We start from the raw sequence: 14486 nt of genomic DNA, 5'->3' as shown, positions 1-14486 counted from the left end.
GAATCTGAATAGGTGGATGGGCCAGTGCCTATGGTCAGCACACCTCAGTACGCATCAGATGATGACGAGACAAAGGTGCCACTTTCTGATGCGTACGGTGCTGGTGAGACAACCCAGGAGAAGCAGGTGTTTGAAGAGGGGAGTGTAGATGATGAGGTCATTGACCCATCATGGCATGAGGAACAGGAAGGTGGTGGGAGCAGCTCTGAGGAAGAGATTCCCCGAACGGCCAAAACAGGAGGGAGAGGGAGGGGGCAGACTTGGTTGCCTGTAGCCTCCACTTCGGCACCCGTTAGGAGCATTCCTCTTTCAAGAGGCAAAACGGGCGCTCCCAAGACTTGCAGTGTGTGGTCCTTTTTTGACATAGTTGCAGATGACATTTGCTTTGTCAAATGCAAGCTGTGTCATCAGAGAGTCAAAAGAGGGAAAAATGTCAGCAACCTCAATACCACTAATATGTGGAAACATGTGCGGACCAAGCACGAGGTGGAGTTACACAGACACACTGAAGACGTAGGCCAACGTACAGCACCACCTACCACCTCTTCAGCTCGTGCTGGGGCCTCTTCCTCCAGCTCACAAACAGCTGGTTCAGCTTCCTCACAGGATCGCCAAGGAAGAACTTCTGGCACTGTTGTCTGGAGACCCTGTGACATTCCACCCACAGCACCACGTTCCCAGTCATCCTCACACTCCCAGGCCACTCGACAGCCATCGGTAGCACAGGCATAGGATAAAAGGCGGCCATACTCGGCAAACCATCCCCGAGCACAGGCTCTGAATGCTGGCATTGCCAAACTACTGGCACTTGAAATGCTCTCATTCAGGCTGGTGGAGACTGACACCTTCCGGGACTTCATGGCATTGGCAGTCCCACAATACACCGTGCCCAGCCGCTTTTATTTCAGCAGGCGAGCCGTCCCTGCCCTGCAGAAACATGTGGAGGGAAAAATAAAACATGCGCTACTAAACGCCATTAGTAGCAAGGTCCACCTGACCACCGATGCTTGGACCAGTAACCATGGACAGGGACAATACCTTTCCCTCACTGCCCATTGGGTCAATGTTGTGGAGCCGGGTACAGATCTGGAGAGTGGCGCTGTATGTGTTCTGCCAACTCCACGGATTGCAGGAATCCAGTCTGTACACATAGACTCCTCCTCCTACTCAAGTTCCTCAGAAACAGAGCAGCAGGAGCCTGTTACGACCGATGTGAGCACAGCCGTGGCCAAACATCAACAGGCCGTACTCAAATTAATTTCTTTGGGGAATCGAAGCCACACAGCGCAGGAGCTCTGGAATGCCATCAAGCAGGAGAGCGACGTGTGGTTTGTGCCAGCGAATCTCCAGCTGGGCTTGGTAGTGTGTGACAATGGCCGAAATCTGGTGGCAGCTTTTGGCCTAGGCAACCTCACTCACATCCCATGTCTGGCACATGTGCTGATCTTGGTCGTGCAGAGCTTTCTGAGGGATTATCCGGATCTTGATGCACTGCTGCACAAGGTCCGCATAGAGTGCGCTCACTTGCGGCGTTCCAGCACGGCAAGATCGCGCCTTGCTGCTCTGCAGTGCCGATTACGCCTTCCGGAACATAGGTCATATGTGACCTACCCACCAGGTGAAATTCAATGTTACATATGTTCGAGCGGTTGTGTGAGCAGCAGGCAGCAGTCATGGAGTACCAGCTGCATCAGGCGCAAACAAGTCACACTGTGCGCCGGTCACACTTCAGCAATCAGCACCACTGAGTGGGCCTCTATGAAGGACATGTGCCTCGTTTTGCATGCCTTCGATGATTCTACATGGATGGCGAGTGCAGATGATGCACTAGTCAGCATGACTGTCCCCCTTATCTGCCTGCTTCAAAAAAACACTGCAAGCACTAAGGGATGAGGAGGAGTCGATGGAGGAGGAAGACATCTCTCCAGAGGAGGGAGGTACACAAAGCTCTTGTCAGTATGTACAGCGAGGGTGGGGTGATGCAGAGCAGGCAGAGATCACGCCTCAAGCAGGGGACAGCAGTTCTTTGGCAGTTGGGAGTCTGCAGCACATGGTTGATTTCATGCTGCAGTGCCTGAGAAACGACCGCCGCATCGCCCACATTCTGAACACGGCTGATTATTGGGTGTACACCCTCCTAGATCCTCGCTACCGGGACAACTTACAAAGCCTCATACCAACGTTGAACCGGGAGCAAAAACTGCGGGAGTACCAAGACACACTGGAGCAGTCCATCATGTTTTCCATTCCACACGACAGCAGTGGTGCTAGTGCTTTACAAAGCAGCTCTGTGCGTCGAGGCACTGGAGGAAACTCGGCGCAAAGAGGTAGCAGAGGCAGCGCCTCAGCACAAGGCAAGACCACTATGGCCCAAATTTGTCAAAATTTTGTGTGTCCGCCACAATTGTCTACACCATCACAGATGGCTCCAGTCAGCAGGAGGCAACGTTTCCGTCAGATGGTGACAGACTACATGTCTTGCCCTGTCAGTGTACTCCCAGATGGCTCTTCCCCATTCAAGTTTTGGGTCTCTAAGCTGGATACACGGCCAGAGCTTAGCCAGTATGCATTGGTGGTGCTGTCTTGCCCTGCTGCCAGTGTATTATCGGAACGCATCTTTAGTGCCGCAGGTGGTGTACTAACAGACCGTCGCACGCGATTATCTTCCGATAACGTCGACCGGCTTACTTTTCTGAAAATGAACAAGGCCTGGATCTCTCCAGAATTTGCCAGTCCTCTTCCCGACTAAATAATTGATTGGCAACTGTATCCAGGTCTCCTGTTGTGTTCATGTTTCTACCACCTGAACTATAATCCCTGGGCTTCAACACAGTCAGATGTGTCGTCTGCACAGAGAAAAACACACTAGCTCCTGTGTTACTGGGGTTCAGTAATGCCAGCTGCTCCCCTGCTGTGTGGACGGCAAAGTCTCCGGCTCCATCCACATTCAAACTCCTACTGATTTTTAACCGTGCTCCACTTAGGCCTCTGGCTCCACTGTTTCTAGTATTTCCCCTGGCCTCCAACCCCGCCTGTTACAGTTCTGAAGTGGCATCTGCACAATCCATACTTGTTCCTGTGTTACTTGGGCTCAGTCACGTCAGTTGATCCCCTGATGTGGGTCCGGCAAGGTTTCCTGCTCTGTCCACATTCCCATTACTAGTAGTGTAAATGAGGACAGAGCAGGAGACCTTGCCGGACACACATCAGGGGATCAACTGACGGGACTGAGCTCCAGTAACACTGTAACAAGTGTGGATTGTGCTGACGCCACTTTAGAGTTGTAACTGGCGGGGTTGAAGGCCAGGGGAAATACTAGAGACAGTGGAGCCAGAGGCCTAAGTGGAGCACGGTTACAATCAGTGTGTAGTCTACAACCTCTATAAAACCAGCTGCAAGTTGGCCTCCGCCTGCTGCATGCCTCATCCTGGGCTCCAACATCGCCAGTTGGTGTTCAGAAGTGCCATCTTCACAGAGAAAAACACACTAGCTCCTGTGTTAGTGGGGTTCAGTAATGCCAGCTGTTCCCCTGCTGTGTAGATGGCAATGTCTCCTGCTGACTCCACATGCCCAAAACATCAGGCCTCAGCCTGCTCCATGCCTCATCCTGGGCTCCAGCAACGCTAGTTGGTGTTCAGAAGCGCCATCTTCACAGAGAAAAACACACTAGCTCCTGTGTTAGTGGGGTTAAGTAATGCCAGCTGTTCCCCTGCTGTGTAGACGGCAAAGTCTCCTGCTGCCTCCACATGCCAACAACATCAGGCCTCAGCCTGCTCCATGCCTCATCCTGGGCTCCAACAACGCCAGTTGGTGTTCAGAAGTGCCATCTTCACAGAGAAAAACACACTAGCTCCTGTGTTAGTGGGGTTCAGTAACGCCAGCTGTTCCCCTCCTGTGTAGACGGCAATGTCTCCTGCTGACTCCACATGCCCAAAGCATCAGGCCTCAGCCTGCTCCATGCCTCAACCTGGGCTCCAACAACGCCAGTTGGTGTTCAGAAGTGTCATCTTCCCAGAGAAATACTCACTAGCTCCTGTGTTAGTGGGGTTCAGAAACGCCAGCTGTTCCCCTGCTGTGTAGACGGCAATGTCTCCTGCTGACTCCACATGCTCAAAACATCAGGCCTCAGCCTGCTCCATGCCTCATCCTGGGCTCCAACAACGCCAGTTGGTGTTCAGAAGTGCCGTCTTCACAGAGAAAAACACACTAGCTCCTGTGTTAGTGGGGTTCAGTAATGCCAGCTGTTCCCCTGCTGTGTAGACGGCAAAGTCTCCTGCTGCCTCCACATGCCAACAACATCAGCCCTCATCCTGCTCCATGCCTCAACCTGGGCTCCAACAACGCCAGTTGGTGTTCAGAAGTGCCGTCTTCACAGAGAAAAACACACTAGCTCCTGTGTTAGTGGGGTTCAGTAACGCCAGCTGGTCCCCTGCTGTGTAGACGGCAATGTCTCCTGCTGACTCCACATGCCCAAAACATCAGGCCTCAGCCTGCTCCATGCCTCAACCTGGGCTCTAACAACGCCAGTTGGTGTTCAGAAGTGTCGTCTTCCCAGAGAAAAACACACTAGCTCCTGTGTTAGTGGGGTTCAGAAACGCCACCTTTTCCCCTGCTGTGTAGACGGCAAAGTCTCCTGCTCCATCCACATTCAAACTACTACTGATTGATTTTTATCCGTGCTCCACTTAGGCCTCTGGCTCCACTGTCTCTAGTTTTTCCCCTGGCCTCCAACCCCACCAGTTGCTGCTCTGAAGTGGTGTCTGCACAATCCACACTTGTTTCTGAGTTACTGGGGCTCAGTCACGTCAGTTGATCCCCTGATGTGTGTCCGGCAATGTCTCCTGCTCTATCCACAATCCCATTACTAGTAGTGTGAATGAGGACAGAGCAGGAGACCTTGCCAGACACACATCAGGGGATCAACTGACGTGACTGAGCCACAGTAACACAGGAACAAGTGTGGATTGTGCAGATGCCACTTCAGAGCTGTAACTGGCGGGGTTGGAGGCCAGGGGAAATACTAGAGACAGTGGAGCCGGAGGCTGTAGTGAAGCAAGGTTACAATCAGTAGTAGTCTACAACCTCTATAAAACCAGCTGCAAGTTGACCTCCGCCTGCTGCATGCTTCATCCTGGGCTCCAACACAGCGAGTTGTAGCTTGGAAGTGCCATCCGCACAGTTAGAAACACTCGCTCCTGTGTCTGTGGGGTTCAGTAACGCCAGCTGTTCCCCTGCTGTGTGGATGGCAAAGTCTCCTGCTGCCTCCAAAATCACGCAACATCTTATTTTCTACTTGCTCCAAGTAGGCCTCAGCCTGCTCGGAGCATTGATCCTGGGCTCCAACACAGCCAGTTGTAGCTTGGAAGTGCCATCCGCACAGATAGAAACACTCGTTCCTGTGTCTGTGGGGTTCAGTAACGCCAGCTGCTCTCCTGCTGTGTGAATGGCAAAGTCTCCTGCTGCCTACACCATCTCCCTACTACTGATTTTTAGCCGTGGTCCACTTCGACCTCTGGCTCTACTGTCTCTAGTATTTCCCCTGGCCTCCAACCCCGCCAGTCGCTGCTCTGAAGTGTCGTCTGCACAATCCACACTTGTTCCTGTGTTACTGGGGCTCAGTCACGTCAGTTGATCCCCTGATGTGTGTCCGGCAATGTCTCCTGCTCTGTCCCCATTCCCATTACTAGTAGTGGGAATGTGGACAGAGCAGGAGAGCTTGCCAGACACACATCATGGGATCAACTGACGTGACTGAACCCATGTAACCCAGGAACAAGTGTGGATTGTGCAGACGACACTTCAGAGCAGCAACTGGCGGGGTTGGAGGCCAGGGGAAATACTAGAGACAGTAGAGCCAGAGGCCGAAGTGGAGCACGGTTACAATCAGTAGTTGTGTACAACCAATATAAAACTCGCTCCAAGTAGGCTTCATCCTGCTGCATGATTGACCCCTGGGCTCCAACATCGCCAGTTGCTGCTCAGAAGTGTCTTTGGCACGGGTACTCCCTCCTGCCCAGCCTGGTTCCAGCACGCCTGCTGTTTCCGGGTGGTGTCAACATCACTTTGCCACCGATACGTTGCCCTGTCATGTTGCGGTCGGGTTAGCCGAGTCTATGGTGCCTGCAGTTTCGGTGCTTCCTATGTGGGCTGCGGGTTCTGGTATTAAAGGCTGGTTCCATAGTGCCAATAGGACAAGCACCCCCTGTTGGACTGTGGGATTTGGGAACTGCTTCCTGCTCGTGGCCTTGCAACTTTGTTGATTATGGGTACCTTCTGCTACCCATCCGGGTTCCAGCACCGTCAGCTGGTTCTCGGCAGTGTCTTTGGCACGGGTACTCCCTCCTGCCCAGCCAGGTTCCAGCACCGTCAGCTGTTTCTCGGCAGAGCCTTTGGCTGAGGTGCCTCCTTCTCGGTGTCCGAGTTCCAGCAACGTCTGCTGGTTCTTGGTAGTGCTTTAAAGCACAGGTACCTCCTGCTTAGAAACCGTGTTCCAGCACCGTCAGCTGGTCCACAGTTGTGCCATTGGCTCTTGTTTCTTCTGCTACCCATCCGGGTTCCAGCACCATCAGCTGGTTCTCGGCAGTGTCTTTTGCACGGGTACTCCTTCCTGCCCTGCCTGGTTCCAGCTCGCCTGCTGTTTCTGGGTAGTGTCAACGTCACTTTGCCACCAATTCGTTGTCCTGTCGTGTTGCGGTCGGGTTAGCCGAGTCTATGGAGCCTGCAGTTTTGGTGCTTCCTATGTGGGCTGCGGGTTCTGGTACTAAAGGCTGGTTCCGTAGTGCCAATAGGACAAGCACCCCCTGTTGGACTGTGGGATTCGGGAACTGCGTCCTGCTCGCGGCCTTGCAACTTTGTTGATTATGGGTACCTTCTGCTACCCATCCGGGTTCCAGCACCGTCAGCTGGTTCTCGGCAGTGTCTTTGGCACGGGTACTCCCTCCTGCCCAGCCTGGTTCCAGCACCGTCAGCTGTTTCTCGGCAGAGCCTTTGGCCGAGGTGCCTCCTTCTCGGTGTCCGAGTTCCAGCAACGTCTGCTGGTTCTTGGTAGTGCTTTAAAGCACAGGTACCTCCTGCTTAGAAACCGTGTTCCAGCACCGTCAGCTGGTCCACAGTTGTGCCATTGGCTCTTGTTTCTTCTGCTACCCATCCGGGTTCCAGCACCATCAGCTGGTTCTCGGCAGTGTTTTTTGCACGGGTACTCTCTCCTGCCCAGCCTGGTTCCAGCATGCCTTCTGTTTCTGGGTAGTGTCAGCGTCACTTTGCCACCAATACGTTGCCCTGTCGTGTTGCGGTCGGGTTAGCCGAGTCTATGGTGACTGCAGTTTCGGTGCTTCCTATGTGGGCTGCGGGTTCTGGTACTAAAGGCTGGTTCCGTAGTGCCAATAGGACAAGCACCCCCTGTTGGACTGTGGGATTTGGTAACTGCGTCTTGCTCGTGGCCTTGCAACTTTGTTGATTATGGGTACCTTCTGCTACCCATCCTGGTTCCAGCACCGTCAGCTGATTCTCAGCAGAGCCTTGGGCCTAGGTGCCTCCTTCTTGGTATCCAAGTTCCAGCAATGTCTGCTGGTCCTTGGTAGTGCTTTGTAGCACGGTACCTCCTGCTTAGTAACCGTGTTCCAGCACCGTCAGCTGGTCCACGGTTGTCCCATTGGCTCTTCTTCCTTCTGCTGCCCCTCCGGGTTCCACCACCATCAGCTGGTCCTCGCTAGTTCCATTTGCTATAGTTCCTTCTGCTACCCATCCAGGTTCCAGTACCGTCAGCTGGTTCTCGGCAGTTCCTCAGCCTTCTTGTACCTTCTGCTACTTTTCCAAGTTCAAGCTTGTGGAAATGGTTTTTGATTCTCACTCTGGATCTCCCTGACAATGACCCTGAAGATGATGACCCTGAAGACCACACAGAAGAATACCTAAAAGATGACCCTGAAGAAGATGACCAAGAGGACAAAGAACATGAAGACAACCACCAAGATGCAGAACAAGAGACCGAAGAACAAAAAGCATAAAAACCAAAAGCAGAAGAACATTAAGCATAAGACTAATACTCTGAGCAAATGATATTATCTAATTTATAAGCAGAAGAAGACTAAGCAGTGTATGGGGGTGAGTCCGTTCCTCCTCGTGGTGCCCCTGGAAAAGGCCTGCTGCTGCAGGCCAAACTGAACGCGGACAAATCCTGTTGTAAATCTTTTGTGACAGGCTGAACGGACGGTGTAATCTTCAAACTTTTATAGATTACAACTACAGGAATGCCTGACACAAATAAGAATATGATGAAGAAGAATAGGAAGAAGATGAAGAAGTAGAATATGAAGAAGAATAATAGTTGAATATGAAGAATGTAAAAAAAAAAATAGGAAGAAGGTGAAGAAGAAGAAGAAGAAGATGAATAAGGTGAAGAAGAAGTTGATGAAAAAGATGCTGCTGAGGATGATGAAGGAGAAAGTGTGGGAGAAGTAAAGAAGAAGGTGAAGAGCATGGAAGTAGTGAAACATACATATCTGACAAAATATTAAAGACTTTAACATAGTCAATATCTTTGTAACTGCGAACGTCTTTGAAAAAAAAAAAAAAATTACTGCTATTCCATTTGATTGGGCTAAACCTCTATGGCTTTAATGTCTCCTACACCTCCCACAATACATTCTACATTATTATTAGTTGTTTTTCTTAATGTAGAATTAACCTACAGGGAAAAAAAGGGTTTTTTTAATTCCGATATTTCTGCTCCATTGACTTGAGTGGGACTTGGATCGGAATCAACGATACCCGATACTTTTTTTTAGATCGGCCGATCCATTCCGATCTGATATTTTTCAGTATCGGGTGGTATTGCTCAACACTAATCGCTAAGTGTGACAGTACCTTTAAACTATGCTCTCCCTATGTTGTTTCCTGGTGCAATATGTTCAAGATTGTACTAGCAGATTTTAAATATTCCCTATGACGCAGGAAGGACAGTTAATCACAGTAGTGCCACACTTAAGATGGCACTGGCATTATTGTGATTGGCAAGCCAGCCCAGCATGTTCCTTGGCTGCAAATAAAGCATCAAACATGCTAGGTGGATCATTCGAATATACCGAGGCAAATACCTAATTACCGAGTAACGAATAGCCCGAATACTGCACTATTCGTGCGAGTAACGAATAGTGCCGAATGCATTCGCTCATCACTAGTATTTAACATTACATGAAGTAGTATGCTTGAGACTTATAAAACAGTAACTAAAAAGACAAAATAAAGGACATAAATAGTAAAAACAGATTTTTTTCAAGACAATAATCTTGAGATAACATATTTCAAGATTATTATTTGAGATTAGTAACATAATACCTGTGAAGATTCCTTTTATTATATATCTCTTGGGAAAGGGCAATATATAATTATAGTGATTGATCCGATAAAGACATCTTTATCAAGTCTCAAACAAAAGCATTGAGAAAAATAATGTTGCTGACAAAAGCTTTTGAGATTGAATTAGAAATGATAAAGATGTTGTATCTTAAGGGCATGTCACACTAAGAGATATCGCTAGCAATATCGCTATAACTAGTGACGTTATAGCGACATTGCTAGCGATATCGCTGTGTCTGATACTTACCTACAGCCCGCTCCCCCGCTGGTTATCGCTGATCGCGCGAGAACGTCCTGGACCATTTCTCGTCGTCAGCTTCCTGTGGCGCTTCCTGCTGTGAGGACGAGCGACGCGTGGAGCCGGGCGGGAGGACGCAGGATCGCCTAGTGTGACAGGTAAGTAGCGATCCCCGTCCCCAGCGATGTCGCTAGTGAGATCTGCCTGTGTGGCAGCTCACTAGCGACCACTTAGCGATGTACCAGCGATCCTGACCGCGTCATATCGCTGGTCGGGATCGCTGGTACATCGCTAAGTGTGACAGTACCTTTACATCTGCTTTTATTATTCATGTTATTTGACCAATTGAAGTCAGGAATGAACTAAAGGGAAGTATTAGGATTTAAAGATACAAGATATTCCTTAAAGCAGATCATATCTATAATTGATGATTTTTCTAAATGATTTTTTAACCAATAAACTCTACAATCACAGTAGGCAATTTCATTAAGGGCTCATGTAGACCTCCTTTCAAATCGTCCCTAGAACGGACCGCTTATGTATTGGCGATGAGCCTGACAACCTCAGAAAAATATATATTAAATGGAGCTTTTTTATGGATTCAGTGCGCTATTGAACATAACACACAATTACTCGTGCATTAGAAGATCGATGCTTTATTCATTTCTTTTTTCCAACGCGTTACGAAGTGCAACTCACTTCTTCCTCAGCGATCTTATTTTTAAAGCGATATATTTATATTTTATATTTGTCACATAGTAAAACTAATTTCCTCCGAAACCCTGGGACACATTCAGGTTTTTAGCTTTTCTCCACAATTTTTTCTTTCAGTCTTCCCTGTTAAATTCCTTTGTGCTGGATTTATGTTTGTGTGGGGAGTGATCCTGCAGCTCACCGTAATGTCTTTATTATTTCAGAGTGAAGCGAGTTCCTATTGTAGGTGCCACACTCCCCTCTGCTATGTCTTATTTGTAGCGATTTTATTGTGGAGTTAGAGAGATATATATCATTGTGCTTTTTCAGTGATTTTAAATTTATATTTTATATTTAATTTATTGCTTAGTGAAACTATTTTTTTCCGAAATCCTGTGATATGATTAGGTTTTTAGTTTCTCTTCTTCTCTATATAATTTTTTCCTTTCATTTTCATTCATTCATTTTTTTATGTGATAATGAGATTTTAATTAAATCAATCAGCACACAGTTTTTCATTAAAAATGTATATATATTTTTTATTAAGATAATTTTTTATTGGATATATACAAAAAAAATTTTTGAGGCTTTTTAAGCTGATGGGGATTTTTTTCTGAAAGTCAGCTCAGCTGTTCGGGCTGTGGTCCAGTGGACTGAATGTCCTGTTGGTTTTTCATCGGATTTCATCCAATTGGTTCATGTTTTTTCTTTATCTTCTTTTTCTTTGTTTTTGTAAAATCGTCCCCTGAGGAAGAAGTGATTTGCACTTCGAAACGTGTTGGGAAAAAGAAATGAATAAAGCAAGTAATTGTGTGTTACTGTATGTTCAGCAGCGCACTGAATCCATAAAAAAGCCTCATTTAACTATATGTCTCGGCGGTCATTGGTTTGACCTTTGGATGTGCAGCAGCTGACTGATAAGTTCATGCGCTATACCTCTCCTATATCAGGTGAGTAGAATTTTAATGCGGTTCTTACCCTGTTTCTCAGATAAGACCCTATTTGCGCTTTTTTCCGTTCCTATAGTGTGAATCAGTGAACATCAGAAAAATATATGAAGTTATGAGTAGAGAGTGACAGACTCCTGGATGTCGGGTTCCGGCTGAACAGTTAAAAAAAAGTTCAGGTATCAGAACAGTACCCAGACTCAAACTTGAACCTGGGGCCCATTGACTTGAATGTGGGGCCCGAACGTCAAGTGTTTGTCACGCTTTCATGTGCATGACAGTGCGACAGACACTGCTTCTGATCATCTGTAAAATCCTTACCCCCATTCAGACAGCCATGGTTCCCATGCTGTCAAATGACAGCATGAGCCCGCTGCTGTGATCAGAGGTGTAAAGCTTACCTCCGGTCGCTGACATCAGCTGATGTGACTACTGCTCCCATCAGTCTACATCTGCTGCCAATAATAACAGTGATAACAGTCGGTGGCTTATGGGAGTATTCATCAGCCAGTGCCTGCACAATAAATAAATAATTAAAAAAAGGCATCATTTCCCCCCCACATTTTTGATAACCATCCAGGCAAAACTGACAGCTGGTAGCAGCAACCATCAGCTATCAGCTTTTGCAATGCTAGTTATCAAGATTAGAGTGGTCTCCAAGCTGTTTTTTTAATTATTTAAATAACTAAATAAAAAAGGGTGTGTGGTCCCCCATTTTTGGCAACCAGCATTGCTAAAACAGAGAGCTGAGGTTGGTATTCTCAGACTGGTCAGGGGCCATGGATATCACCCCCCCAGCCTAAAGATAGCAGCTCACAGTCATCCAGAAAAGGTACATCTATTAGATGCACCAATTCTGGTGCTTTCCCTGAGCCTTCCCACTTGCCCTGTAGTGGTGGCAAGTAGGGTTCATATTTGTCTGGTTGATGTCACCTTTGTATTGTCTGGTGACATCAAGCCCATAGCTTAGTAATGTAAATGCGGTAATAAGGCACTTCTCCATTACTAATCATATAGTTATATTGTAAATAAAGACACAGCAAGATTAAAGTCTTTTATTTGAAATAAAAACAAACCACACTTTTCCTTTTTTACTTCAAAATAACAAACAGTTATACTCAACTAACACCTATTCCATTGAATTTCTTGAATCCAGTAATAAAACAAAAATAAAAAATAACAATATCCCTCACTTGTCCGACGTTTTGTCTCACGCCGTAATCCATGTCTGGGGAAAAATAATTTTCAACATGGACACCACAAAGATAAGACTGTCCAGGCTGAGAAGGACTGATGAATGAGCTGTTGCAAGCACAGAATCAGTGAGCAGCGGTGATCTTTATGGTGAAGTCCATGTTCGGTGTTCATGCCCGATTTGTAGGTGTTCGGCACAGATGTCAACTTTACTGTTCAATAGAGCCTTGGTCAGATTGGGAACTGAGGTTAGAGATCTGACCAGTATGAAAAAAATGTCTGCATAAGCCCTTGAAAAATATGAAAACTGTCTTTAATCCAGCATGATAAATATACAGGTGTTTTAGGGTAAATGGCCCTCATCAGTTAAATGCTCTACACTCAGATGGTAAACTTCATGAGACCCTCACCTCCTCCAAGCGGCAGTAGTGTAAGCTCTGCTCTGCAATAAAGAACAATTAATTTACCACAACTAGAATCTTGCAAATTTGCTTACATTTAACCAAAAAATTCTAACTACATGAAATGTATTAATTATTTGCTAATCAAATGAGCCTTCATTACCATTAAAAAAGCTGCTTATTTTGCTCTTAGACCTCCTGAATCCAAAGCATAATCAACAGTTAGACTGAGAAGGGGTTAAAAAAGTATATTATAATTATCACGTATTGCTGCACTGTGACGCTAGTCACTTCTTATGGCCAAGCCGTGTGTCATAATGGTCAATGAGTCCAAGGTCAGAAGGGTATGTTATAAACAGAAGGAATAGACAAAAGTGTGGTCAGGTAGCGTTCCGAAGTCAGAGTACCGGGAGGATAACGGATCACAAAAGAAGGGGTTAAACAGACGGATGGTTAGAACAAAGTCCAAGGCAACAAAAGATCAAGCATACAGAACTCAAGGCACAAGAAGCACAAACCACATTTGGCTGAATTTACATCTGGTGGAGGTCTGGGAAAAACAAATCAGTTAAGTAGCATGGCAATTACATGGAATAATGAACACTTGGAGACAGCTGACGTCTCACAGTCTCAGACTGGATAGTTGTAAGGTTTCCGGATGTTCCATGGAGTCTGTTTTGCCCTTATCCAAGATGGAGTCTGGTACTTCACCCTGTTTTTGAACTTCCTGACTGTCCTGCAATTTAAGTCCGGGTCGGGAGATCCTTCTTGCCTGAGTACTTTGCTGCTGTTGGCTTCTGAGCTTCCTTCTGGCTTGCTTCTGGTGTTCCTGCCACTACTCATTGCTCAGTGCTCTGCCTCATCACTTCCAGCTGCCTTCAGTCCTCTGTGCTGCTTCCTGATCTTGGCTGGGGTTACCTATTGCCTAGACTTCTAAGGGAGGAGCTATATGCTTCTGGGCTACTGTGGTCTGTAAGAATTTCTGACATTATTATTACTTCTTGGACTGTGTCTGTGGGAGCTGCGATGCTGGACTTGAGCGGGACTTTTCAACCCAAAAGGTACACTTAGTGAACTTCTCCTTGTTATGCTCCATCTGTGTATTTCTGGACATCCATGAAAGGTGGCGGCTCATCTGTCTATGTATTTCTGGTCTTCCACGTGTAAGTGCCAGTCGCTATCTTGCTTCCTATTAGTGCTAGACTTCCATGTATAAGTGCCGTTCAAACTCTTGCTTCATATTACTGCTGGATTTGTTTGTATTGCAGTCGTACCCAGCTAATATGTTTGCTGGACATTTCCGTTTTGTGCTTTGCATTTTGGTGTAAATGCAGGAAAGCCTCTGTTAGTTTATGTTGTACTTCTTGCTTTGTTTAAATACAGTTTTTTTGTCTCCACTTTGGTCTCAGATTCATTTTAGCCCATGCAATTAGATTCCATAGTACCTACATAGTTGTTACAGGATAGTCAGGCCAGAAAGGAGTCTGCTGGGAAAATGTCAGCTGAGACAAAGTTGGATCAGTTGTTCTCGATGATTAAGTCTTCACAAGTGGACGTGGAGGCTTTGCAAAGCAAGGTTGCTAACTGGGAGGCCCATTTCGGGCAGGCACTTCAGGACTTAAGTAATCAAATAGCAGCACGGGTGCTTTCACCTCC

The sequence above is a fragment of the Dendrobates tinctorius genome, unplaced genomic scaffold, assembly GCF_039654945.1.
Source record: "Dendrobates tinctorius isolate UK_male_01 unplaced genomic scaffold, ASM3965494v1 ptg000133l, whole genome shotgun sequence".
NCBI lineage: Eukaryota > Metazoa > Chordata > Amphibia > Anura > Dendrobatidae > Dendrobates > Dendrobates tinctorius.
Note: the sequence above shows the minus strand (reverse complement) of the source record.